We start from the raw sequence: 25,808 nt of genomic DNA on the forward strand, positions 1-25,808 counted from the left end.
CGGTTTGTTTGCTTGTATTTAAAAGTTTGACGTATTTAAAGTTTGACGTATTTAAAAGTTGTTATTGTAATTCGTGTCGCAATAACAACACGGCTCAGATCTACTAATGTAGATCGTTGGACTACCCATCTTTGTTGTTCTCCGTGGCCTTCCTGTCTTTGGCGGATTCGATTGACTGATCACGACTGTCTCCAACCGGTATTTCATTCGTTTTATTGTCATTTACACCGTGTTGTTTTATGTGTTCAGTTGTTTATGAAGACTACCGTATGTCTGATAACCTTTAGTGTTGTGTGGCGAGAGAGTTTTTGAGATTCTGATTGTACGATTCAAATCAAATCGTATGTCAATGTGCCGCGAATACAACATGTGTTGACCTTACCGTGAAATGCGTACAAGCCCTTAACCAACAATTCAGTTTTAAGAAAAAAAGTTACCAAATAAACTGAAGTAAAAATTAACAATAAAATAACAATAATTAGGCTATATACAGGGATACCGGTACCGAGTCAATGTGTGGGGGTACAGGTTAGTCGAGGTAATTTGTACATGTAGGTAGGGGTGAAATACATTATGCATAGATAATAAACAGCGAGAGTACAGTAGTGTAAAAACAAAGGGGGGGTCAATGCAAAAAGTCTGGGTGCCCATTTTATTAATTGTTTGCAGTCTTATGGCTTGGGAGTAGAAGCTGTTAAGGAGCCTTTTGGACCTAGACTTGGCACAGCTGCCGTGTGGTAGCAGAGAGAACAGTCTATGACTTGGTTGACTGAAGTCTGACAATTTTTGGGCCTTCCTCTGACACCACCTAGTTATATAAGTCCTGGATGGCAGGAAGCTTGGCCCAGTGATGTACCAGGCTGTACGCACTACCCTCTGTAGCGCCTTACGGTTGGATGCTGAGCAGTTGCCATACCAGGCGCTGATACAACCGGTCAGGCCTCTCGATGTGCAGCTGTAGAACTTTTTGAGGATCTGGAGCCCATGCCAAATCTTTTCAGTCTCCTGAGGGGGAAAAGGCATTGTCATGCACACTTCACAACTTTCTTGGTGTGTTTGGACCATGATAGTTTTCTGGTGTAGTGAACACCAAGGAACTTGAAACTCTCAACCCGCTCCACTACAGCCCGTCGATGTGAATGGGGCGTGTTCGGCCCTCCTTTTCTTGTAGTCCACGATCATCTCCTTTGTCTTGTTCACGTTGAGGAGACGTTGTTGTCCTGGCACCACACGGCCAGGTCTCTGACCTCCTCCCTATAGGCTGTCTCGTCGTTGTTGGTGATCAGGCCTACCACGTTGAAGTTGTGTCGTCAGCAAACATAATGATGGTGTTTGAGTTGTGCTTGGCCACGCAGTCATGGGTGAACAGGGAGTACAGGAGGGGACTTGGCACGCAGCCCTGAGGGGCCCCAGTGTTGAGGATCAGCGTGGCAGATGTATTGTTGCCTACCCTTACCACCTGGGGGCGGCCCGTCAGAAAGTCCAAGATCCAGTTGCAGAGGGAGGTGTTTAGTCCCAGGGTCCTTAGCTTAGTGATGAGCTTTGTGGACACTATGGTGTTGAACGCTGAGCTGTAGTTAATGAACAGCATTCTGACATAGGTGTTCCTTTTGTTCAGGTGGAAAAGGGCTGTYTGGAGTGTGATTGAGATTGCGTGATCTGTGGATCTGTTGGGCGGTATGTGAATTGGAGTGGGTCTAGGGTTTCCGGGATGATGGTGTGGATGTGAGCCATGACCAACCTTTCAAAGCACTTCATGGCTACCGACATGAGTGCTACGGGGCGGTAGAGACTGGGTTTACGGTACACTTTSTGAACGGACAATTGTTCACAATTTGGGTTCACTCTGCTCATTTACCGGGCTGGACATTTTTAGGCCTGAGTAGGGCTGTGGCGGTCACGAAATTTKGTCAGCCGGTGATTGTCAAGCAAATAACTGTCGGTCTCACGGTAATTGATCGTTAATTAACAAACACATTTAGCATCTCCTGGCTTCCACACACCTACAAGCCACTGATGCAGACCTTTGGAACATATACATTTTAAAAAGTCTAATAAATCCATTTAATGTAGCCTACACCTTCACAATAAATCCATTATTTATTTTAGACAGGTCTAAAGAAACATGATATGAAGAAAATGTAGTCTATTTCAGATTAACAGAATAGCATACTCTTAGTTATCCTTAAGTTAGAACCTGATCTGGCTCTGCCATATGARTATGGGCTACACTAGTTCATTTAGCAGACAAGATTTGGTTAGAATTCCATTGGRATTATTTTAGTATGAACAATACAATTGAACAAAGCTGAATAAAATAGAAAGGATATTTTCTCCAAACGAAGAGGGAGTGCACACATGCGGCTATTCTGCTGTTAAAGTAATAGGTACTCCTATATGCTTAATTTAGAGGTATTAATGTTCTACAAACGTTGGACAATGTGTTTAGATTGTTAATATTTTGTAAGACTCCATAATGCCACTCCAATGATGATTTGAACAAAGTCAATTGAAACGCGTGAGCTGTTTATTGCGAGGGCTGTACACACTTCATCAGTCTCTCATTCACAATTTGACAAGCACTTAATAACGCCTCTAATTTTCCGGTGGCAACCCCTTTGTGTGGCCGTAATGCACCCTAAAAGAACCCATGCCTTTTGCGACCAGTGGCCGTTGTTCCCTTCTCCCTGAATGCGCATGCGTGCGCCGAAGCACCTCTCACTCACATGGCTCTGCATCACGTGATCGGGTCTTTTTCACAGGCTACAAGTGAAGACAGAAACATTGGGGAGGCAACTGTGCGCGTCCTTATCCAATTCCGGGGCGCATATTGAAGTTATTGGAAGAACTGTCCACATTTACTTTTTGTCTCAGCCAACAAGATGAGTATGCCTGACGAACAGCAAAAGCACTAGCCTATGTCCATCTACTATCCCCCATAGTACAAAAACCGACCTATTCTATTCTGTGCGAGAAATAAATATTCCAAACAGTCTGGGACAGTTGTGGGATGCAATAGATCCCAAATTAATACAACAACTAGCATCAAAAAAAACTTTTTTACTCAATGAGGATGACGCAACAGATCAGAACATTTAGCTTAAAATATGACAAACTATAAGGCTATTTCTCCACATTATTAGCGCAGGATGGTGGAAAACACCATTATCAAAAGTGACKGCAAATATGATTATTCATGTATTGTTCTTATTATWAATGTGCATTTTTATGGWGAAAATSATCTTCCCCAAACTTGAAATMCASACGCTGCTTATGTAGCCCAGTTAGGCTCTACATGCCTTGTAAAGAAGATTAATGTGCTTAATTTTAAGAATTTATTTGGCCACTTTAGTTGTGATAAAAACCTTATCAAAACATATAGGCCTATGGGCTAGGCTACATGAGGTGTGCGACTATGATTCGAACAAGTCACAAAAAAAAGGTATTGTTTCTTATGCTGGGCATCATTCACAAGTGATGACATAAGCTCAGCAAAAAAAGAAAATGTCCCTTTTTCAGGACCCTGTCTTTCACAGATATTTAGTAAAAATCCAAATAACTTCACAGATCTTACTTGTAAATGGTTGAACCACTGTTTCCCATGCTTGTTCAATGAACCATAATCAATTAATGAACATGCACCTATGGAACGGTCGTTAAGACACTGACACTTTAGGCAATTAAGGTCACAGTTATGAAAACTTGGGACACTATAGAGGCCTTTCTACTGACTCTGAAAAACACCAAAAGAAAGACGYCCAGGGTCCCTGCTCATCTGCGTGAACGTGCCTTAGATATGCTTGTAGCATGAGGACTGCAGATGTGGCCAGGGCAATAAATTGCAATGTCCTTACTGTGAGACGCCTAAGACAGTGCTACAGGGAGACAGGACGGACAGCTGATCGTCCTCACAGTGGCAGACCACGTGTAACAACACCTGCACAGGATCGGCACATCCTAACATGCTGACCAGACCGGACACYTCGCGTGCGCGAGCGTTGCAAAATAKATTTAMAAATCCATGTTATTCAATTATTGCACCCACACTGCTCGCGAGCGTCTGCGACGCCAAGTACTAAAATAGAACTCATTCCTATTTCTGACGCAGATAGCGCTGCCTCTCCCATCTCCTCATTGGTTTATAGAAGCAGGTACCCACGTGCCATCTCCTCATTGGTTATACCCACGTGGGTGATTGAAAGACGAACTTTGTTGCCGGTTGTCGTGGAAATACAATGAAAGTTTAGATGCGATCGCCATATAAGTTCAAAGATGAAAAAGCCTGGAAGGAGGAGAGATGACTAGAAACGATTCGGTTGGCCGTTTTATGTGTGGATTAATTGTCGGAGTAGAGGTCCTTGTGCATTTCAGGTAAAATAACTCAATGTTTATATCCCAGGACAAATTATCTAGCAACAGCAAGCTAGCTAAATAGGACAAATTAACATTAGCTAGCAAGTGCAAGCTAGCTAGCTAAATTGCCATACATGTTTAATGCTTTTCGACCTGTCCCCAAATTAATGTAATTGGTTCAGAGTTTGTTTTAATATTTTAACCTGCGTGTCGTGATCACGTTTGGTGTGGGGGGGCAAAATACATTTATGCACGGTAGCGCACGCGTGCAGCCGGTTTGGGTTCCGTGTAACATCAAACCTGCGAGACAGGTACAGGATGGCAACAACAACTGCCCGAGTTACACAAGGAACCCCTCCATCAGTACTCAGACTGTCCGTAATAGGCTGAGAGAGGCTGGACTGAGAGCTTGTAGGCCTGTTGTTAGGCAGGTCCTCACTAAACATCACCGACAACAACGTCGCTTATGGGCACAAACCCACCGTCGCTGGACAAGACAGGACTGGCAAAAAGTGCTCTTCACTGACAAGTCGCGTTTTTGTCTCACCAGGTGTGATGGTCGGATTTGCGTTTATCGTCGAAGAAATGAGCGTTACACCGAGGCCTGTACTCTGGAGCGGGATCGATTTAAAGGTGGAGGTTCCGTCTGGGGCGGTGTGTCACAGCATCATCGGACTGAGCTTGTTGTCATTGCAGGCAATCTCAACGCTGTCTGTCACAGGGAAGACATCCGCCTCCCTCATGTGGTACCCTTCCTGCAGGCTCATCTTGACATGACCCTCCAGCATGACATTGCCACTCSAGCATGACAATGCAACCAGCCATACTGCTCGTTCTGTGCGTGATTTCCTGCAAGACAGGAATGTCAGTGTTCTGCCATGGCCAGCGAAGAGCCCAGATCTCAATCCCATTGAGCACGTCTGGGACCTGTTGGATCGGAGGGTGAGGGCTAGGGTCATTCCCCCCAGAAATGTCCGGGAACTTGCAGGTGCCTTGGGGGAAGAGTGGGCTAACATCTCACAGCAAGAACTGGCAAATCTGGTGCAGTCCATGAGGACGAGATGCACAGCAGTACTTAATGCAGCTGGTGGCCACACCAGTTARTMWRTMWTACTTTTGATTTWGACRCCSCCTTTGTTTAGGGACACATTATTCCATTTCTGTTAGTCACATGTCTGTGGAACTTGTTCAGTTTATGTCTCAGTTGTTGAATCTTGTCATGTTCATACACATATTTACACACGTTAAGTTTGCTGAAAATAAACGCAGTTGACAGTGAGAGGACGTTTCTTTTTTTGCTGAGTTCATAATTCACAAGCGATAGGCTAATATTGTCACCCATCAGACAATTCTTGATTTAATCTTGTCTTTACACATACTAAATATTATATGTATGAKATTTGTTTTGATTTAGAATGGACCATTATCATGCACCAGTCTCAAAACAGGGGCAGGGGGGAAAAATACATGTCATCTATGCACTTTCCTGTGGTTCATTTTCATGCCAGCCAGGTAGACTACGCTCCTGTAGTAAAGATAAGCAATGTGCTTAATATTAGAAAAGTTTAGAAATAAATATAGTAGGCCTAGCCTATAGAAAGCTGATGGGATCCTCTTTTTAATAGAGGCCATCACTCTGTTTTCTCAGGCAATTGCATAGCCGATAAAAATGTTGTGCAACATGAGCTCATGGGCTCTCATGAAGTCTTTGATTAGATTTTCGATTACATTTGCATTAATGTCAGAGTGATTAGAGGGACAATAGAGTGCTGAGTACCAGGCAGTTAGCAAGTTTGGTAGGCTACTAATGACCATCAGCAGCATCAGAGCTTGGAGAAGCCTAATTAGAAGCCTCATTGTTTTTAAGTTATTTCTAATGTTTTTAATGGTTAATGAAAAGTTGACTTTCCAGTCCTTTGCATTGGTATAGATTTGACGGACCAGACGGGACTCATTCCCTCACAAACAAAAAGGAAAAATCATACAATTTATCTGGCACGCCGACCTACCTGGCACCTATAAACAATTACCTCAAGTCAAAAACGTTACAGCATGTACACATGACACTAGTGAATTTACTATCGTAAAACATTTTCAATAAAAAACGAATCTTTAGCAGGAGAGGCCAAAGCTCCCCTGGGAAGCGAATAGGTACACTTTTGCTCTAGCCCTACACATATTCATTATTTTAACCTTTATTTAACTATTTAATTCATTTTGAATGGGAATATGTACCCAAAACACATTTAAATAAAAACAAATACCATGCCCAAATGCCACCAAGTACAGCCCTGCAGTTACACGCTTCATTGACCTAATCATGGTCCTGAGGAGAAGCTGATTAGTAGAATCAGATGTGTTAGAATAGGATTGGAACCAAATCCTGCAGGAGGGTAGTTCTCCAGGAGTAGGGTTTACTAATGGCCATGCTCAATTTAACTCATTAGACTCCACACAGTTCACTACAGTTTAAGTAAATGGACTCTGGATTGATCCATCGTCGACGTGTAGTTTGACTCACTATAAAGGTCGGACTCATCCAGGATCTCTGATTTGATGATCTCCTCGATTACGTCCTCCAAGGTGACCAATCCCAGCACCTCGTAGAAGGGATCCCCCTCCCCCTCGTTGTTCACCTTCTGAACGATGGCCAGGTGGGATTTACCTAGAAGAGTAACACACCAGAGTTAGAGTCAAGACTAAAACCCACAAGACCTAGATCACAACCAGACCAAGTGTATACCAATGAGACAGTGACAAGACCAAGATCAGTCAGTACTGGAGTCAGTCCTGTGGTCTGTCAGTCAGTTCTGTGTTATCAAATCAATCAATCAATCAAGCAGTCAGTCAGTCAGTACTGCGGTCAGCCAGTCAGTACCGCGGTCATCAGTACGCGGTCAGTCAGTCGTACCGCGTCAGTCAGATCAGTCAGTACCGCGGTCAGTCAGTCAGTCAGTACCGCGGTCAGTCAGTCAGTCCGACCGCGTCGTCAGTCAGTCAGTACCGCGGTCAGTCAGTCAGTCAGTACCGCTTCAGTCAGTCAGTCAGTACCGCTGTCAGTCAGTCAGTCAGTACCGCTGTCAGTCAGTCAGTCAGTACCGCTGTCAGTCAGTCTCAGTACCTGCTGTCAATCTAGTACCGCTGTCAGTCAGTCAGTACCGCTGTCAGTCAGTCAGTACTGCTGTCAGTCAGTCAGTACTGCTGTCAGTCAGTCAGTACTGCTGTCAGTCAGTCAGTACTGCTGTCTCAGTCAGTACGTGTCAGTCAGTCAGTACTTGCTGTCAGTCAGTCAGTGCTGCTGTCAGTCTGTCAGATGCTGCTGTCAGTCAGTCAGTGCTGCTGTCAGTCAGTCTAGTGCTGCTGGTCAGTCAGTCAGTGCTGCGGTCAGTCAGTCAGTGCTGCGGTCAGTCAGTCAGTGCGCAGTCAGTCAGTGCTGCGGACAGTCAGTCAGTGCTGCGGACATCAGTCAGTGCTGCGGACAGTCAGTCAGTGCTGCGGACAGTCAGTCAGTGCTCGCGGACAGTCAGACAGTGCTGCGGTCAGTCATACAGTGCTGCGGTAGTCAGTCAGTCAGTGCTGCGGTCAGTCAGTCAGTCCGTGCTCGGTCAGTCAGTCAGTCCTGCGGTCAGTCAGTCAGTCCTGCTCGGTCAGTCAGTCAGTCAGTACTGCGGTCAGTCAGTCAGTCAGTACTGCGGTCAGTCAGTCAGTCAGTACTGCGGTCAGTCCGTCAGTCAGTACTGCGGTCAGTCAGTCAGTCAGTACTGCGGTCAGTCAGTCAGTCAGTACTGCGGTCAGTCAGTCGTCAGTTACTGCGGGTCAGTCAGTCAGTCATCTGCGTCAGTCAGTCAGTCGTCAGTACTGCAGGTCAGTCAGTCAGTCATCGTGACTGGGTCAGTCAGTCAGTCAGTCAGTACTGCGGTCAGTCTCGTCAGTCAGTCAGTACTGCGTCGTCAGTCAGTGCTACGCGGTCAGTCAGTCAGTTCAGTCAGTTTACTGCGGTCAGTCAGTCAGTCAGTCAGTACTGCGGTCAGTCAGTCAGTCAGTACTGCGGTCAGTCAGTCAGTCTATGTCGTCAGTCAGTCAGTCTAGTCAGTGCGTCAGTATGCGTCAGTCAGTCAGTCAGTACTGCGGTCAGTCAGTCAGTCAGTACTGCGGTCAGTCAGTCAGTCAGTACTGCGTTCAGTCAGTCAGTCTAGTACTGCGGTCAGTCAGTCAGTTCAGTTACTGCGGGTCAGTCAGTCAGTCAGACTGCGGTCAGTCATCAGTACTGCGAGTCAGTCAGTCAGTCTGCGGTCAGTCAGTCAGTCAACTGCGGTCAGTCAGTCAGTCAGAGTACTGCGGTCAGTCAGTCAGTCAGTACTGCAGTCAGTCAGTCAGTCAGTACTGCGTCAGTCAGTCAGTCAGTACTGGGTCAGTCTGGTCAGTCAGTCACGAGTACTGCAGGTCAGTCAGTCAGATACTGCGGTCAGTCAGTCAGTCAGTACTGGGTCAGTCAGTCAGTCCAGTACTGTCGGGGGATTTCTGAAGGTTGAGAGGAGAGACTGTGCTGGTCCCTGTGGGGTACTTGTTTGGGATAGGGGGCAGCATTTTCACTATTGGTATGAATAGCGTGCCCAGAGTGAACTGCCTCCCTACACAGTTCCAGATGCTAATATATGCATATTATTGTAGTATTGGTTAGAAAACACTCTGAAGTTTCTAAAACTGTTTGAATGATGTCTGTGAGTATAACAGAACTCATATGGCAGGCAAAAACCTGAGAAAAAATAAACAGGAAGTGGTGAAATCTGAGTTTGGTCGTTTTGAACTCACCCCTATCGAGATTCACAGTGGGATATGGGTTATGTTTCACTTCCTAAGGCTCTCCATAGATGTCAAGCCGTCTAGAACGTTGTATTCAGAGCTGCTCCTCATGTGTAAGAGGGGCCGGATGAGGCTGTTTAACTAAGGTGTCTGCCTACAGCCTCGTTTCTCATGTCACGCGCTTTCACTTGAGAGGTAGCTTCATTCCAGTGCTTTTCTACAGACAATGGAATTCTCCGTGTTGAACATTATTGAACTTTATGATAAAGATAACACATCCTAAAGATTGATTCTATACTTTAGTTGTGAACAAGTTTCTTCGACCTGTATATAACTTTTGTGAACGTTCCGTCCGAATGGACCAGATCGCGGCTTTTGGTATTGTTTACCAAACGCCCTAACAAAAGAAGCTATTTTGGACATAAATTGACTATAATATGTATTGAGACATTAATCCCAAACAAAACAAGCATTTATTGTGGAACTGCGATTCCTGGGAGTGCATTCTGATAAAGATCTTCAAAGGTAAGTGAATATTTATAATGCTATTTATGAATAATGTTGACTACCCAACATGGCGGATATTTCTCTGGCTGGTTTGGGCTCTGAGCGCCGTTCTCAGATTATYCTTTTTCCGTAAAGTTTATTTTAAATCTGACACAGCGGTTGCATTAAGGAGAAGTGTATCTAAAGTTTKATGTATAATAGCTGTATTTTCATCAACATTTATTATGAGTATTTCTGTGAATTCATGTGGCTCTCTGCAATATCARTGCATGTTTTYGAACTACTGAATCTAACATGCCAAAGTAAAATAAGATTTTTGGARATAAATATGAACTTTYCCGAACAAAACATACATGTATTYTGTAACATGAAGTCCTATGAGTGTCATCTGATGATCATAAAAGGTTAGTGATTKATTTTATCTCTATTTGTGCTTTTTGTGACTCCTCTCTTTGGCGGGAAAAATGMCTGGGGTTTTCTGTGAATTGGTGGTGACCTAACARAATCGTWTGTGGAGCTTTCGCTGTAAAGCATTTTTGAAATCAGACACTGTGGCTGGATTAACGAGAATCTTATCTTTAAAATGGTGCRTAATACTTGTATGTTTGAGAAATTGGATTTATGAGATTTCTGTTGATTTGTATTTGGCGCCCTGCAATTTTATTGGCTGTTGGCGAGGGCGTCAGGCTAGCGGAACGGGGTTAAGTGCACTGTATAGTAAGTCATCTCATCTCCCTCTGGCAGTTCCCCCAGTTTTCCTCTATTTAAGCTCTAAGTCCGTAACAAGAAAGGGGGATGGGTATAAAAAGACAGAAGGGGTAATCCACTCACTCTCTTGGCTTACTATTCCCCTTCTCCTCTCAAAGTGTTAGAGAGTTGGGAACACACTGTGCTGTGCATTTCACCATTTCTGTCACATAATGTATAATATTCAGCCTATTGTATTGTCAGTCTCCAGTTAACGGGGAGGTGAACACAAAGTGGGAAGTGATTGGCTGTCAAAGTCAACCTAACAAACAAACATCACAGAGTTAAGAAAACAAATGCCCATTCCACTGACAACACTGCTCAAATCTCAAATACTGCTGTCACCTTCCAGCCAATAAAGAGAAGAGTAGAGACGCCACTGGGTCAGGAGAGTGAGGTCACAGTGATTATATAGCCGTGACGGTTGTTAGGTTCGGTCAGCGTCGGGCCATCTTTGATCTCGGTTTGTGTGATGTCAGGATCGGGACTGTAACTATCAATATCCCTCCACTATCTCACCATGCTGTCTAACAACAAAAACGAGGCTACTTCAACCACTAACTCTACTCTTAACCCTCACCCATACTTTACCCCCAACCTTACAGCACCAGGGTGAGGTACTTCGCTGTCTTGGCACTTCGTTACCAGCAGCTTGCTTTATAGCGGAGCGCTACATTGCCTGACTGACAGTACAGCTGGTTTCTGTTTCTCGCATGTTCCCAACTGATCCATTCAATTCTCTGATCGCCCAGAGAGTACACACACCCGGTTTCCCAAGTCTAAATCAATCTCGGATTAAACTTTGAGGATGTAAACCAGCAGACACTGCAACCAGCAGACAAAGTGGCTCTCCAGGACRAGAGCTGTCCATCCCTTGCCTGAAATACACATTGATATGCTCAGTTTGCAGTACACAACAGTTTGGATTCCAGATAAGTAGGCTACAACCCTGGTCTAAGCACAGTGAAGAGACTTTTTAAGGTACAGTGAGTATGTTCTGCTCTCTGTGGTGCGTTCTGGTGTTGCTGGATAACAACGGCAGCGATGCTTTACTAAGAATCGCTTTGCCATAAGGCCTAGGCTATATATAACTCTGTCCCAAACATTTATGACCGCTGGTGACAACTGTCTTTCTTTACCCACTCATGATGACACAAACTGTTGTTTAGGTCAGCTAACCGGCTAGGCATAGGACTAGTTAGCCACACAACATTTAGTGTTCTAGTGTTCAATGTCAAATGACTTGATGTTGATAACACGTTACATCAGTAGCCCTTTACACTTGTACCRGTATARGGGTTAAAAATGGCAGATTTGGGCACAAATAAGGGCCTAAATTGGAATGGACAGGCTGTACAGTAACATGCAATAAATTGTGTCACAGCTCAGGCTGTGGGTTTTGACTGACAACCATTCTGAACTTGAGCACTGCACGTGACAAGAAGCTGCCCCCATCCCTCCCGCTAATTGGGCAACGTTTGATATACAGTTACAAGATGACATGGCATCATACCCAGGGCTGTCCTGAACAGAATGAGTCTGTTTGTCTATTTAGAAGAAAATTTGCACAAGCTTTCAAATGATGCCCACCTGACCCAGAWTGCAATTTATGATAGGCCGTTTTTTGGATTGCGTYAACAACAGAAATGATGAGATGGCGGGGGGGATGCGGGGCTGTGTTCCAAACAAAACAACTACAAGTCTGCTTGCTCTAGTTCCTTAACGACATAGCTAGGAGAGTTCTAAAAAGCACCTTATAGTTCAAGACTCTTCTTTGAGTCATAAAAGTGCATTGCAATTACTACGGTGCCCACTTTGGAGAGGTGTGTGGCCACTTGGGAGACAGCAGTTAGTCCTCTCACTCAAACCRTTGTCGTTGTTTTGTSTTWTGATGCACCTACAGTTGAAGTCGGAKGTTTACATACACTTAGGTTGGAGTCAATGAAACTCATTTTTCAACCACTTCACAAATTTCTTGTTAACAAACTATAGTTTTGGCAAGTCCGTTAGTACATCTACTTTGTGCATGACACAAGTCATTTTTACAACAATTGTTTACAGACAGATTATTTCACTTATAGTTCACTGTATCACAATTCCAGTGGGTCAGAAGTTACAACTAAGTTGACTGTGCCTTTAAASAGCTTGGAAAATTCCAGAAATTGATGTCATGGCTTTAGAAGCTTCTGATAGGCTGATTGACATAATTTAAGCAAATTGGAGGTGTACCTGTGGATGTATTTCAAGGCCTACCTTCAAACTCAGTGCCTCTTTGCTTGACATCATGGGAAATTCAAAAGAAATCAGCCAATCAGCCAAAATTGTAGACCTCCACAGTCTGGGTTCATCCTTGGGAGCAATTTCCAAAGCCTGAAGGTACCACGTTCATCTGTACAAACAATAGTACGCAGTATAAACACCATGGGACCACGCAGCCGTCATACCGCCAGGAGGAGACGCGTTCTGTCTCCTAGAGATGAATGTACTTTGGTGCAAAAGTGCAAATTCAATCCCAGAACAACAGCAAGGACCTTGTGAAGATGCTGGAGGAAACAAGGTACAAAAGTATCTATATTCCACAGTAAAACGAGTCCTATATTGACATAACCTGAAAGGCCACACAGAAGGAAGAAGCCACTGCTCTCAAAACCCATAAAAAAGCCAGACTACAGTTTGCAACTGCACATGGGGACAAAAGATGTACTTTCTGGAGAAATGTCCTTGTCTGATGAAACAAAATAGAACCCGTTTGGCCATAATGACCATCGCTATGTTTGGGAGGAAAAAGGGGGAGGCTTGCAAGCCGAAGAACACCATCCCAACCGTGAAGCACGGGGGTGGCAGCATCATGTTGTGGGGGTGTTTTGCTGCAGGAGGGATTGGTGCACTTCACAAAATAGATGGCATCATGAGGCAGGAAAATTATGCGGATATATTGAAGCAACATCACAATACTCAGTCAGGAAGTTAAAGCTTGGTCGCAAATGGGTCTTCCAATGGAAAATGACCACAAGCATACTTCCAAAGTTGTGGCAAAATGGCTTAAGGACAACAAAGTCAAGGTATTGGAGTGGCCATCACAAAGCCCTGACCTCAATCCAATAGAAAATCTGTGGCAGCACTGAAAAAGCGTGTGCGAGCAAGGAGGCCTACAAACCTGACTCAGTTACACCAGCTCTGTCAGGAGGAATGGGCCAAAATTCACCAAACTTATTGTGGGAAGCTTTGTGGAAGGCTACCGCGAAACGTTTGGACCCAAATTAAACAATTTAAAGGCAATGCTACCAAATACTGAGTGTATGTAAACGTCTGACCCACTGGGAATGTGATGAAAGAAAGTGAAATAAATCACTCTACTATTCTGACATTTCACATTCTTAAAATAAAGAGGTGATCCTAACTGACCTAAGACAGGGAATTGTTACTAGGATTAAATGTCAGGAATTGTGAAAAACTGAGTTTAAATGTATTTAGCTAAGGTGTATGTAAACTTCCGACTTCAACTGTACCCCACGTTTTCCAGGAATATTCTTATKATMTTACTGAATGTATCCAGAGTACCAACAAATAAGGTTTTGTTATTAAGAAATMAGGCAAAGTACAGTAAATATKTGTAAGAAACATTTCAATTTAGTCCTGTCCATATAGGCCAATTCCCAASAGTGTAAAGTGTTAATATACACTGACTATACAAATCATTAAGAAAACCTGCTCTTTCCATGACATAGACTGACCAYGTGAATGCTATGATCCCTTATTGATGTCACTTAGTAAATACACTTCAATCAGTGTAGATGAAGGGGAGGAGACAYGTTGAAAKAGGATATTAAAGCCTTGCGACAATTGAGACTTGATTTGTGTATGTGTGCCATTCAGTGGGTGAATGGACAAGACAAGATTTAAGTGCCTTTGAACGAGGTATGGTAGTAGGTGCCAGGTGCACAGGTTTGAGTGTGTCAAGAACTGCAACGCTGCTGGGTTTTTCACACTCAACAGTTTCCCGTGTGTATCAAGAATGGTCCACCACCCAAAGGACATCCAGCCAACTTGACACWACTGTGGGAAGCATTGYAGTCAACATGGGCCAGCAACCCTGTTGAACACTTTCGACACCTTGATAGTCCATGCCCCGACGAATTGAGGCTGTTCTGAGGGCAAAAGTGGGGGGGGGTGCAACTCAATATTAGGAAAATGTTCTTAACATTTTGTGTTTCAACAACAGCCTAGACCCTGTATAGACCTAAGGCTGAGTGATGATAGCAGCACTTGCCCAATGAATGCTCTCTCCTGCGTGGCCCTTCTACTCTTAAGAGCTAAACGACAACAGAATGGACTATTTTTTTTGACATCACCCCTTTTGGTTTGAATGAAACCTTCCATACATATTTGCCCATTGTGAAAGTGCTTAGAAAGTMACTTTTTGAACCAAGGCCAAAACATTCCATAGATAGGTGCTCAAAGTTAAGCAATTTTCCATACCATGACACATCCATGTCTTCATCACTGGAAAAGATAAACGGTTGAGAGACGGGTTTCTTAATTTAAAAAAAAATAAGTATTTTTTTTATACCTTTGATGTCAATTACCTGAAAACGCATGAACTCAGACTTTAATATTTGCATATGTTGTAGCTTAGACACTATTTTGCGACATCACCTGAGTTGTGTTGTGCCCGCCATCTGTTGGTGGTGGTCCCGTGTGGCTCAGTTGGTAGAGCATGGCGCTTGCAACGCCAGGGTTGTGGGTTCATTCCCCACGGGGGACCAGGATGAATATGTATGAACTTTCCAATTTGTAAGTCGCTCTGGATAAGAGCGTCTGCTAAATTACTTAAATGTAAAATGTAAATGTAAATCTGTTGAGACACAAAATGCTCTTGAATACAGGGAGGGTGTCATGTTTTGGCTGACAAATGTACTAAAACGGGAATAGAATTGAAATTTCGACTTTCAAATGGTACCGCAAAGATGGTTGGAGACACACACATCAGAGAATGTTGACTTGAATGTGAATATCTGTCGTTTTAAATTATACTGTCACTACTCCATAGGAAAACTATAGAAACCATAGAAATATAGGTAATAGAATAGTCATGACCATTTAAGTTGACATTTAACGGCGCGTGGACCGGCTGCCATCTTTGTGACAGTAATTCAATGTCAATGGTTAACAAGCTAAATTGCAGTGGTCTAAAGGGATAAGTACAATCTATGAATTCTATTTCTATGATGAAAATTACTTCCACCCTGTATTCAAGAGCATGTTGTGTCTCAACTGATGGCGGGCACAACACAAACACTTCAGACGGATGTAAAGTAGGGTCTAACCTACATCATATGGGAATATGAAGAAATGAGTTTGACAACCGTGTTCGTAAACTTTTAAATTATATCAAACTCAACCGTTTATATTTTCCAGGGATGAACACATGGATGTCTTATGGTATGGTGGGGTATGCAAAAAATGGGTTAACTTTGAGCACTTGTATCTCTTGATTGTTTTGGCATTCAGGTCCCAAAAGTCACTTTCTGACTACTTCTTGCATGGGTAAACATGTATGGAAAGTMTTGTTTAAATTAAAAGGGATGCTGTCAAAAAGTGATTGAATTGAAATGGATTTCCTCAGAACTAATTATGGGAGGGGTAACTGGAGAACTAGGCCACCTATACAGGCTTTAATTCCAGCCCAGCACGAACACACCTGATTCAACTAAATGTGTGATTCGTGCAAGTCTGGGACTAAAATCTGCACACCATGTCTACGTAGCTCTCCGGGGTCAGAGTTGCTGACCCCTAGATTGTGGTGTCTATCACATTTGTTCCCTGCCGTGACAACTGCGTCGAGATATTCCACTCGTCGATACCCACGTCAATACAGCCAAGGGGTGTGTGTCCACACCATATGGCAGGCACATCGCTGTGTGTGTGTGTGTGTGTGTGTCAAAGTGTGTGTGCGCGTACCGTGTAGCCTATTGATTATGTGGAGAGGTGAATGCATTTGAAATACATCAACCATGTATGTAAGCATGGTGATGTATGACACATGCACAAACACACATACACAACCATCCTCCAGATACACACACCTTTCTTGAACTCCTCCAGCATGGAGTCCAGTCGAGTGTCGTGGAACACAAAGTGGACCGGGTGGTTGTAGAACTTAGTGATGGTCTTCAGCGTGGTGCAGTCGTCCGGGTCCACGAACGCCAGGTCCTTCACGTACAGYATGTCCACGATGTTGGAGCGCTCGTCGTCGAACACCGGGATACGCGTGTAGCCGCTCTCCATGATCTCGGACATGGTGTTGAAGTCGAGGACCGCGTCGTTCTGGATCATGAAACAGTGGGCCAGAGGAGTCATCACGCTCTCAACCGTCTTACTCCGGAGTTCCAGAGCTCCTTGGATCATGTTGAGCTCCTCTTTGACCAGGTCGTTGTARGGTTCCGTCACCCTGAGCATCTCCACCAGCTTCTCGCGGTTATACACAGTGCCGATCTCCTGGCCTAGGAGCACGTCTAGGAGCTTGCTGACYGGGAAGGAYAGGGGGAAGGTGAGCAACATGAAGAACTTGGTCACCTGGATGGTGTTGGCGCCCACCGCCAGCCCGTGGCGAGAGCACAGCGCCTGAGGGACAATCTCGCCGAAAATCACAATACCCACTGTGGAGGCGACCACGGCGCCCAGCCCAGAGCCTATTAAGTCGTCCAGGAGGATGGTGAGTGTGGTGTTGACCAGGACATTGCCAAGCAGCAGCGAGCAGAGAAGGTAGTTCCCCTTACTGCGGATGGGCTCAATTTTGCGGGCATATTTCTTTTCCTTCTCTGAACCACAACTCTGGACTATACGGAGCTCCATGGGGTCCAGAGCCATGAGCCCCAGGTTCAGCCCGCTGAACATGCCAGACAGCACCAACAGACAACAGATAAGGATGATCTGGAACCACAGGGGGAGGAGAGTTTTCTCCCCCTCTACCACCCGGAGTCTCCCGTCGCTATCCCCGAGCAGAGCCCACCTGCCATTGGCCAAACTCTTGATGCACAACCCATACTCCTTGTGCGGCTCGCTCTTACGAAGGGGTTTAATGTTTATGCTGAGTACCCCTGTGGTCCCCCGGCTACTGGTGTTCATGTAGGTCGCGATGCTGAAGTCTTTGGTGAAATCAACACAAGTCCTGTTAGGTGTGTCGTCAATAATGTTATTGTCCCCCCCCTCATCGCTCCCATCCCCTCGTTCCGTGAAYCGGATCTGCGCCCAGGTGCCCGAGTTGAGCTGCACACCGTAGAACCGGAGCTGCACTGTGCTCTCCTCTGTTACCTGTATGACCCCGTCGTCAGTGGTCGTAGCCGGTTTGTCGCTCCTCTCCAGCCGCATACCGAGCACCTGGGTCCCGCTGTTGCTGACACTCGACGTGGCTGTTTCGGTGCGTCCCCCGACTGCACTCCAAAGGAAAACGATTAGAGTTAGAACGTAGCCTTGCTGCCCGCTCCATTCTGTCGCCATGTTTGTTTCACTCTGTTGCTGGCGAACTGGGAGCTGACGTCACTTACTCATGTCCCTCCGGCCCCGCCCCTCTACTACCATAATAACCCTAAAGCACCGCCTATCGGACACGGCAAGTACAGCCCCACACACAAACACACACCACCCCGAACACTTTACTATGCAGGATTTGTTTTATAGGCTACTGTTTGGGTTTGATATTGGGCTACTTGTCGGGCAATATTCTGAGCTGCACGTTCACGAGGGACCGCGCTGCAGTTTTTCTCATGTCGCATGGTCGTGCGCGTGCATGGGAGACTAAGGCAAGCATAATGCTATGTAGAACTAGCCATAGAAATGTCATGAATCATTCTATMTATATGTAACTAACCTACTGTATCTTGCACACACTTTAGGTTGAGCAAMTTGAGTGTTTGCTAATTGCATTCTGTAGTTTATCTGTCATTTAMTAGGCTCACCATTATGATTGTGTTGATAGCCCATAGACTTAATAGCCACATAAAATTGTACATTATAATGCCTATCAATGAACACAATCAATTATTCATCTCTTGCATCTTGATATCAGCCCGAGGTATATTATCCACAATTAACTGGCATCCTCACATTTTGCCATAAAGGCCCAAGGCAATGCAGCAAAGTGAATACTGTGGTGCCCAGCGGTTCGTACTCAGTCAGAGACAAYGCTGTTATATAAAGTGCCGCACACTGCATCCGTACGTCTCACCAGCATCTCTCTGGCTCTGTACCCGCTCCTAATGTATGATGCAGAGGAGGCTGATGAGAGGAGCCATAGGAGGACGGGCTCATTGTAATGGCTTGAATGGAATTAATGGAACTGAGTCAAACATGGTTTCCCTTTTATTTTTTTATTTTAGCAAGGAGTCACCAGTGTCTCTTTTTAAAGGGAGCCCTGCTCATAGAATTTCATAGAACAAAACAATTAAATACAATATAAAACAAGTAAAATACAGCATGACACAAATTGCACAGACAAACATAAATATACACAAAACACAATCAACTAAAGCAAACACATTCTTCATTATAAAATGATTCTGTCCACTCTCTAAACTGCACCAGGGACACTAAGGCTGTACTGTGTACTGTTTTTTGTTGTTGAAATTATTCCAAATATATGGAGCAGAAAAACTCAAGGCCACCAAGGAGTCTCCAGAGTTAACTACCTGTGAACGGATTTGATAACTTGTCATTTTAAATCTTTATAGTGAAGTTAGGTAAGTCATACGCTTGTGGAGCAGGGCTTTGTGAACAAAAAAAGCATCATGATGCGTAATAGTATCACCATAATCAAGAACAGGTAGAAAGGTTGACTGCAAAATCTGCTTCTTGCTGACTAGAGCAGAGAGACAAGACCTGTTCCTGTGAAAAAAGCCCACTTTAAATCTTAGTTTCTTAACAAGCTCATTTGTATGTTTTTTAAACGATAAATAATTGTCAATCCAAATACCTATGTATTTGTATGCAGAAGTACTCGCTTGATTCAAGTCAGTTAAGAACAAATTCTTATTTTACTGCCTTGTTCAGGGGCAGAACGACATGTTTTTACCTTGTCGGCTCGGGGATTCGATCTAGCAACCTTTCGGTCACTGGCCCAATGCTCTAACCACGAAAGGGGGCATTTGGAGGGGGCATGATTCAAATCAAATCAAATCCATTTTTATTTGTCACATACACATGGTTAGCAGATGTTAATCCGAGCGTAGCGAAATGCTTGTTCTTCTAGTTCCGACAATGCAGTAATAACCAAAGAGTAACCTAACCTAACAATTCCACAACTACTACCTTATACACACAAGTGTAAAGGGATAAAGAATATGTACATAAAGATATATGAATGAGTGACGGTACAGAACGGCATAGGCAAGATGCAGTAGATGGTATCGAGTACAGTATATACATATGAGATCATGTATATGCAACAGTATTGAAGACATTTGCAAAAAAGCTTAAAGCTAAATCAGGTTCAGGGATAGCTGAGWTCAAGATCAATAAAAGAAAGATAATTTAAAAAAGCTTGTTCACTAAAGTTTTTAAAGTTCCTCTTAGTGGTGACACGAGGCTTAGGTTAATGCATTTTCACATCTCTGACACAGACAATTGGGCAATGGTCACTCAAATCCAGCGGGAAAACCCAACTAGCAACATATTTATCTAAGATCAATCAAAGTAGATTTCCATGTAGCATCCAGTTATCAGCTGAGACAGGTTTAGCTCAGAGCAAATATCTTTCAGGGTATTTGACACTGACATCCTCCAATCAATATTAAAATTACCCATAATTAATAGTTCAGATTTACCATAGAAATTCAGATAAATTGTTAAGAGCAAACGAGGGAGCCGAGGGAGTTACGGTTACACTCCTCCTACTAGTGTCAGCTGGTTATTATGACCAAGGCCCACATTAAGAATGAGACAATCAAACTGCATAGGGACAGAGGTAGCAAACATTTCAATTGTAAATATGGCAATACCCCTACCTCTGCCAATCCTGTACAATCTGCAAACATTATAACCACACAGAGACACATCACAGGCCAGCACAGAATTATTRAACCAAGTTTCAGAAATGACCAGAATGTCCACGTTGGTCTGAGGAGTCCGAATTTGAATAAAATCCATAATAAAAATCAAACTTCGGGAATTTACATGAACAAATCTAAAACCGCAGCAGCAGTTCTCAGGTCAGGTGGAGTCTCTAATACAAGCATGCTATGATCAGTAGGTAAGCCCTTATTAGAAAATACCATAGGATTGTTTTGAATTGGTAWAGGATTGTCTAGAACTGAAACACCGGGCCTATGTCTCGAGCGAGGACGTGGGTTAAAACAAGAGTCAATGAGGTTTACCTGTTTACCTGCCTGCAGTTTGATGACAATGCTGATTTATGGATGTGATTACCTGAGCGGGACTTTGGCAACATTTTCACACTGAGGAATCTTGGTTTTGTGGGTAACACCTGAGCTGGGCTAGGTCTGTCTCTGAGTCAATATCTTAAAGCGGCCTTGAAACGTGAAGAGAGGCTCCAGGCTCCTAGATGGTTTCGGTGGAGTCCATCATCTCTGTATAGGATTTTTTGTTTCCAAAAAGTGTCYAAATWGTCAATAGAAGTTATGCCAACAGAGTGGCAGTAGTCTTTAAGCCGGATGTGAAGTGCTAAGAGCCTGCTGAACCTTGGGGCCAGAGATAATCAGCTGCGTTTCAGAGCCTTTCAGAGTGTTGATCAGCTCAATAAAATCCTGTTTCATTAGCACTGATTTACCCTTTTGATATCATTTGATCCCACGTGCACTACGACAGCAGCAGCCCTTGGCTGTTGATGTAGGACGGACGGAAAATATCCTGTGATATCCTTCCTCTAGGACAYGGTTTTTGCTCCAGGAACCGAGATGTGACTCACCATGGAGCTACCAATGATGACAGCTGGAGGAAGGTGAGTGGCCGTGGACGTCCGGATTTTCTGTGCCTCCTTGAGAACTAACGGGAGATGGGGGATGGAGGATCCCCYTCATCAATAGAAGCCCGAGCCAGGGGCTGTGAGGCATGATGTGAGAGGAAGCCCATGGGTGCGGGCCTGTGGTAGTGCCCCTGAGCTGGACCCTCAGGAGACAGGGTAAAGGATAAAGGAGCAGGAATCTCTGGAAGCAGGTGGGTGAAACTGTTGGTCAGAAGGATGGGCCACCCAAAGCCATTTCAACCATCCATATGATGGATGTGTTTGACATTGTTCAGTTCATTCTATTCCAGCCATTACAATGAGRATGACCTCCTAGAGCTCCTCCCACCAGCCTCCTCTGATGGGATGCAAAGGGAAGGAAGCCCCTTGAGAAACCAGAGGCTCTTGATAAAAAAAGGTCTGAATCAACGTATTGTTTGTTAATTGTTATTTCAGTTTAGGCTTACTTAATTAGTTAACTTAAATGCCTCAACGTGACTATTTGGTTGAATTTGTAAAAGGTCATCAATGTCAATGTGGGAAACACAGTTTTGGTCTCAGTTCAATATGTTTCAACAATACAGTAGCTAAAAGTTGTTTTCAGATTGAACTCAGCCCAACCGAAGGCAGATCTGGATAATGCTGTGACGTCTGTGCCAAGTGGGGGTGCAGATGTATAGTCGATGGTCATTCGTGTCACTGAGACAGCTGCGGTCGCTGTCAGTGATGTAACCAATAATTTATATATACCCTAGATGACTAACAGGGGGTGCTGTTTTGAAGCCACCACGCCTCCATCTTGGTACTCCCCCACCATTGTAAAAACCATTTAGGAAACGATAGAAATGCATTAATTAATGTCTACATTTGTTTTTGCCACGTTTATTCTATTACAGCCACTTTAATGCATACTTTTAAATGATATTATGTGAGATAAACATAATAAGTTTATATACACACACACACATATATATATATATATATAATATGACTCGGTACCGGTGCCCCCTGTATATAGCCTCGTTATTGTTATTCTTATTGTGCTACTTTTTGATTACTTTTTATTTTAGCCTGCTTGGTAAATATTTTCTTCTTCTTGAACTGCACTGTTGGTTAAGTGCTTGTAAGTAAGCATTTCACGGTAAAGTCTACACTTGTTGTATTCGGCGCATGTGGCAAATAAAGTTTGATTTGATGTATATATATAAAAATATGATATATATATATATATATAAATGTCTTTAAAGTTTCATTATTATTTTTTGCTCTTACTGTCCKCACTACAACAAACAAATTCTTAAATATATGTAATTTAGTCCTTGAAGTTTTTTATTGAAATACTGTAGAATTRCACTCATTCCTATGGAAGACTGCTTCTTTTGGYGWGTGGCAATGTGTCCGACCGCGCAATAAGGGTTTATGCCGTATTCAAAACAACTGGGAACTCGGAACTTGGAAATGTCCGACTTCATTGCGTTCAAAACAACTGGGAACTGGGGAAAAATAGTTTTGAACGGTCATCCTACTCGAAATTCCAACTCGGGAACTCAGYCCTCTTTCCAGAGCTCTGACTTTCCAACCTAAAGATCTCTGAGATCATGATTTGACCTCGTGTTTTTCTGAGTTTGCAGTGGTTTGAACGTGGCATTATATCTCAAAGCCTCTAGGTCACTGGATGTTACTTTTGGTGCTTTCAAGAAAACTGGGAACTCGGAAAAACACWAGGTCAAATCATAACGTCAGCGATCTTCAGTTCTAAAAGTCGAGTTCTAGAAAGATGCCGCAGTTTCCGACTTGGAATTCCGTGTTGGATGACTGTTCAAAACTATTTTTCCAGTCAGAGATATTTTTTTCCCTGAGTTGCAAATTGTCTTGAATGAACTGCATTTTGATATTTCTGAGTTCGGAATTCCCAGGTGTTTTGTACATGGCATTTGAGCTGAGGGATCCAACAGAGGGTGGACAACAACAAAACGTGTTTCAATCTCRGCTCCATATGTATTTTAAACAGTCTTTAATATAGCCTAGCATAGGCTAGATCATGTCAAAATGTAGGCTAATAGATTAGTGTGATGATTGAAATAATCAAATCTCTTATTAAATGCTTTAGGTCATTACATTTGTGTGCATAAGTTTTAAATATGTCACCGTTTAATATTGAGGGAGGCCTAGATGTGATTTAATCATCTTTTGATCTGTGATTTTTTTTTTTTAAATCCTCTGACTTTGCGGTGACCTAGAGTTACGTAATAATCACGCTTCACTCGTCATACTGTAGAAATCCAATCCGTGACTGTGGTTTTTATCTCACATCGCCATCTAGTGAACAAAAACGGAATATCCCTGATTGTGCAGCGTTCCTGGAATTGTTGGGTGGAGTCGAGGATGAGCTTCATTGCAGACTCGAATGTCTTTTCAAATGATGATTAATTCTTTAAAAAAGAACATGATACAAGAACATATAAAAGTAGAGATAATACAACATTTGTATATGTACAAAATTCAGATTTCGGACCATCTGAAATTCCTGATTTTCGCATTTTGAGAATAAATACTTTACAATTATGACATATAGCCTTTCTAGAATTACTGCTATATTAAAACTCTTCAATTTGTTTTTATCCATTGACAATAAGTGCATCTTAACATTGGGTAAGAATAATCTTTATTTATGCTTAAACAACCTATGAAGATATCGAGCCTGTRCATCAGCTGCCATCAATGAAAATGTTAATTAAATAGTTAAAGAGAGTTATCAACAGTGAAAACACAAAACGATAGCGAGGATATTTATCTCCCACTTCATAATCATTCCTTTATATCCCTATTTGCACAATTTGTATTTTTACATTGGTCTAATGAAGCCTAAAATACACAGAAGTCACTACAGACACTGGAAAGTACTTTTCGGGGAAAATAAATGATATTACATTCACACAATAGGCTCCAATAAAACAAAGTCATATAGTCCTAACTCAAATCAATTCTGACTCTTGTATGAAATGCTTAMACGAATGATTATTTGTGTCAACAGAAAATAGGAAAAGTTATAACTGTGGGTTACTTGTCATATCAATGCCCATAACTGAGAACAGTGGTGTTTAAACAGCACTGTATAATGTACATTGCTATCTTCACTATCCAGATCTCATATTCGTGTGTGTGTGTTACTCCAGCCGTCCATCCCCTCTGTTACTCCTAGGACTCTGGACATGTCCGTCTGGCAGTACAACATCCACAGTATAGCTGATGTTTTTAAACTGCAGTAAGCTGTAGGTGTTGTCAAAATGCAGCACGTCTAKACACAGGACACAATACAGAATTAGTCCTGTGTATTTGTTCAGTTGCATCTTTGTATGTATGAGAGTATGTGTTATTTGTATGTGCTGGTGTGTATGTGTGTTTGTATATACGTGTGTTATCTGTGAATCATGTGTGTGTGTATCTTTCTGTGTATGTATCTTAACGTGTATCTGTGTGTATGTGTATGTGTGTGTGCGTGTACTCACAGGTTCCAGGCTCGGGCAGGTGAGGGAGCGGTCGCCTGGGACCTTGTGTGCGTTGTAGCTTCACTAGGCTGCACCTGCAGCATATCCCCCACCTTCTGATGCACGCCCCTTCCTGGGTCCGCATGAACACCCCAAACCAAATGACTGCCCCATGACTGGCAAACCTAGAGAGGAAGGGAGGAGGAAAGGGAGGGAGAGGGAGACATTGGGAAAAAGCTGGGGAGATAAACGGAGGGAGGAAGGAAGATGGAGATGAACGGAGGGGGAGTTTGTAAAGTGGCTTCTTCTCCTCTCCTTCATCTGCACTGATTTGAAATCATCACTTGGTAGGCAAATCAATATGGAAAACACACAATCCAGGGTTAGGGGCAGGGGTAGCTCTAGAGTGTTCGGTCAGACTTAAAGTTACAATATGTAATTTTTTGGGTCGGGATCCGTACTTGGTGAAACTGCCACGACCGTTTGAGATATTACAAAAACAAAGAAGTTACTTCAAACACCGTTGTTTCCCTTGGACATCATTGCACGTGTGAAGGATGGTTTTGTTCTCTTTTTAACAAAAATATATGCCTTATAGAAATAGGACATGTTAATCACAAAAACATAGAGTGACTGCAGAAAAGCTGTTGTTAATCTAGGGTGTCGACTGTGCAAACCACAAGGTTGAGGAATGTGTAGGAAAAATGCTGAATAACAAGAAAACAGGACTGAGGATGTGTAGGAAAAATGCTGAATAACAAGAAAACAGGAACTGAGGAATGTGTAGAAACCGACAACTCAGCTCATCTTCACAAACCAATTCCGGACATCTGAATCCTGAGTGCTGTGAGGCTTGGACCACCGATAGGCTAGCAAGTTTAAACCACGCTAAGCCTCTATTTTGACAGGCCAACTCTAAAGTTGGAACTACTCTGTCACACTATAAAAGAAGA

The 25,808-nt window shown here is 43.3% G+C and overlaps 1 long non-coding RNA gene and 1 pseudogene across 1 annotated transcript; both read right to left on the reverse strand.

Moving 5' to 3' along the window:
* LOC111964467 (metal transporter CNNM4-like) overlaps positions 1-18,802 on the reverse strand; it is a 41,611-nt pseudogene extending 22,809 nt beyond the window's left edge.
* A 5,207-nt stretch (positions 18,803-24,009) lies between these two features.
* Positions 24,010-25,569, reverse strand: LOC111963609 (uncharacterized). The gene is made up of 2 exons (XR_002877271.2): positions 24,877-25,569; positions 24,010-24,665 (listed from the first exon to the last, which is right to left on the reverse strand). It is a non-coding gene; the product is annotated as an uncharacterized lncRNA (long non-coding RNA).
* Positions 25,570-25,808: the final 239 nt, after the last annotated feature.

Source organism: Salvelinus sp. IW2-2015, linkage group LG5, assembly GCF_002910315.2.
Source record: "Salvelinus sp. IW2-2015 linkage group LG5, ASM291031v2, whole genome shotgun sequence".
Classification (NCBI taxonomy): Eukaryota; Metazoa; Chordata; class Actinopteri; order Salmoniformes; family Salmonidae; genus Salvelinus; species Salvelinus sp. IW2-2015.